Source organism: Piliocolobus tephrosceles, chromosome 12, assembly GCF_002776525.5.
Source record: "Piliocolobus tephrosceles isolate RC106 chromosome 12, ASM277652v3, whole genome shotgun sequence".
NCBI lineage: Eukaryota > Metazoa > Chordata > Mammalia > Primates > Cercopithecidae > Piliocolobus > Piliocolobus tephrosceles.
In genome coordinates this window covers 4,980,043-4,983,008 of record NC_045445.1, presented here as the reverse complement: position 1 = coordinate 4,983,008, position 2,966 = coordinate 4,980,043, and the positions used below count along the sequence as shown (strand labels likewise).

The window sequence follows — 2,966 nt, the reverse complement described above, 5'->3', positions numbered from 1 at the left end:
AAAAATTCTAAAATGAAAACAAAATCTTTATTTGTATACATATATGTGTTCAAGTGTGTTTGCACATATTTGCATATATTATGTTATATACAGTGTCTACATAACAAAGTCTCATATTATCAAGTCAAAAAACCCTTAAAAGTTCTATTCGGCTTTTTCCACACTACCTAGAGAGGGGTCCATAGGGCATTGTTCTGGATTCCTGGCATCGCTTAAAGAGAAACTTTCACAATGTCTGGAATCCTTGATATCCTACCAATGAAGGAGGATGATATCCTCAACTTGCTTGCAGCAGGAACCCACTTCAGTAGCCCCAACCTTGACTTCCAAATGGGACAGCACAAGTATAAAAAGAAAAGTGATGGCATCTGCATCATAAATGTGAAGAGGACCTGGAAGAAGCTTCTGCTGGCAGCTCGTGCCATTGTTGCCACTGAAAACCTTGCTGATTTCCCTGTCTTATCCTCCAGGAATTCTGACTGCTGGGTTGTGCTGAAGCTCACTACTGCCACTGGAGCCACTCCTATTGCTGGCCACTTCACTCCTGGAACCTTCACTAACCAAATCCAGACGGCCTTCTGGGAGCTCCAGTTTCTGGTGGTTACTATTCCCGGGGCTGACCACTACCTCTCACAGAGTTATCTTATATTAACCTGACTCCCATTGCTCTGTGGAAAACAGATTCTCCTCTGCATTGTGTGGACATTGCCATCCCATGCAACAAAGGAGTTCCCTCAGTGAGTCTGATGGTGAATGCCAGCCTGGAAGTTGTACACATGCATGGTACTATCTCCCATGAGCATCCATGGAAGGTACTGCCTGATCTCTACTTCTATAGAAATCCTGAAAAGACTGAAAAGGAAGAGCAGACATTGCTGAAAAGGCCATAACCAAGGAGGAGTTTCGGGGTGTATGGACTGCTGCTGTAGCTCCTGAGTTCACTGCTACTCAGCCTTAGGTTGCAGATTGGTCTGAAAGTGTGTAGGTATCCTCGGTGCTTATCAAGCAGTTCTCTACTTAAGACTAGAGTGCTTAGCCTTCCAGGGAAGATTGATTTGCAGCTCCCACTGCTTAGACCACTGAATGGGTAGGAACAACCTCTGAGTGATCTTAAACTGTTCTTCCATAGGCTTTTATGCAAGTTAGAAATAAGATTGATGACAAATAAATGTCAGTTTCCAAAAAATAAATTTTATTAAAATTAACTTAAATAAATACACATTCATATAAAATATATAATTAACACAAATTCCTTTAGTTCTCATGACTTAAATACATCTTTAACAAATACACCAGTTTTAAAATAATAAAATAAAAATATAAATTTCTTTAAAGTGGACAACATATATTTTTACCCAAGTTTACTGGTCAGTTTTATATTTGTCTCTACTAAATATTTTAATATGTCAAGATTTGTCACAAATGATATAAAACTACAAACCCAGCCTTAAAAAATAAATCTTTGTTTATGTAACTGTTTGGACAAATGGAGGCAAGATGGTGCACTTCCGGGTTCTTCATCACCAACTTTTCTGCAGGCACAAAAATGCAGCCGGTGCCCGGGACGGTGCAGACCAACAAGGCATGCGTCAGGTGACGTCAATCCAAAGAGACCAAGATTTACCTGGCCGCACCTGAGGAATGCCCCGGACACGCCGGTGCCCCGCCTATTGCCCTCCCACTCCTAGAAAAGCCGCTCCCAGCAGGCGCGCCCTTGCAGACTTCCCAGCCCCCCCCACTCCTGTCGGGACTGCATTAGGAACTCTGCCCGAGAGCTCCACTGGGCGACTCTCTTGGTCTCCTTTGCCAGAGGTGGACAGACCTCTCCCTACCCACCTTCTTCCCTGAAGCTAGGTGACCAAAAATAAATTTGCAGTTTTGCTCCTACCCTTGCCTACTCGCTGGTTCTTTTGTGCCTGCTCTGGTGGTCTTAGAAAAACAAATCAGTAACTTTTTAATAAATGAAATGAATTTATCTTCTAAGTTATCAACAAAGTACTCATTAATTTAACTTTAAGGTTCTTAAACACCTAATATTTACAAACTATAAAAATAATTAACCAAAAACCTTAGAATGATAACATTGACTAATATCTCAGTTTTCATAAACTAAATAAACTATTCAAAATTAAGTTAATATAAATATAACAAACATCACAAACTTTCCATATAATTTTACATCTTAAAGTTATGTTTTGTTAAATTTGAAAAAATACAACTCTAAGCTGTTTACAAGAGATGCATTCTTCAAAATCCACAAACTTGCTCAAAGTTCATGGCAAGCTTACACATCAATATCCTTCTACAAGGACATCTGCTCAGCAACTGCTTGTCCCAACTGGGACTGGCATCACCTTTGTTATGGATCTTTGTAGCCAAGGATAATCATTTCAAAACAATTAAGTAATCCTTCTCATTAAAAAGCAAACAAACAAACAATAAGAACCTTTGTCTTCCTTTACTTCCCTGAATACACACATAGTTTACTATGACATGCATATTCCCATTGCCATGCTGTATCCCAAATACATATAGTTTTGGTTTGGAGAGCTTCTCTCTGATGGTTATTTAGGTTAAGAGCTGTTAAATTCATCTTTAAGTTATTAGTTTTAGTTTTTTTTTAAGTTTTCAATTCTAGAATGTTTAGTTTATTAGTTTTCATAAGGCTCCATTTTTATTAATATTAAGCATAGTAGATTCATAATAAATCTATTAAAATCTATGTCTCCAAACACCATTATTTGGATTATCTGTGTGTTTATTTCAATTTGTCTTATTTGTTTTGGGTTTTGTTCATATTGTTTTGTCACCTCCTATGCCTAGGTATTTAAGATTGTGTTCTGCATGTATGTTTGTTGTGGCACTGTTCACAATAGCAAAAACTTGAAACCAACCCCAATGCTCATCAATGATAGACTGGATAAAGAAAATGTGGCACACATACACCATGGAATACTCTGCAGCCA

The 2,966-nt window shown here is 38.4% G+C and overlaps 1 pseudogene; it reads left to right on the top strand.

The window, feature by feature from the left end:
- The first annotated feature begins 231 nt into the window (after nt 1–231).
- On the top strand, nt 232–1,108 carry LOC116418985 (annotated as a pseudogene).
- Nucleotides 1,109–2,966: the final 1,858 nt, after the last annotated feature.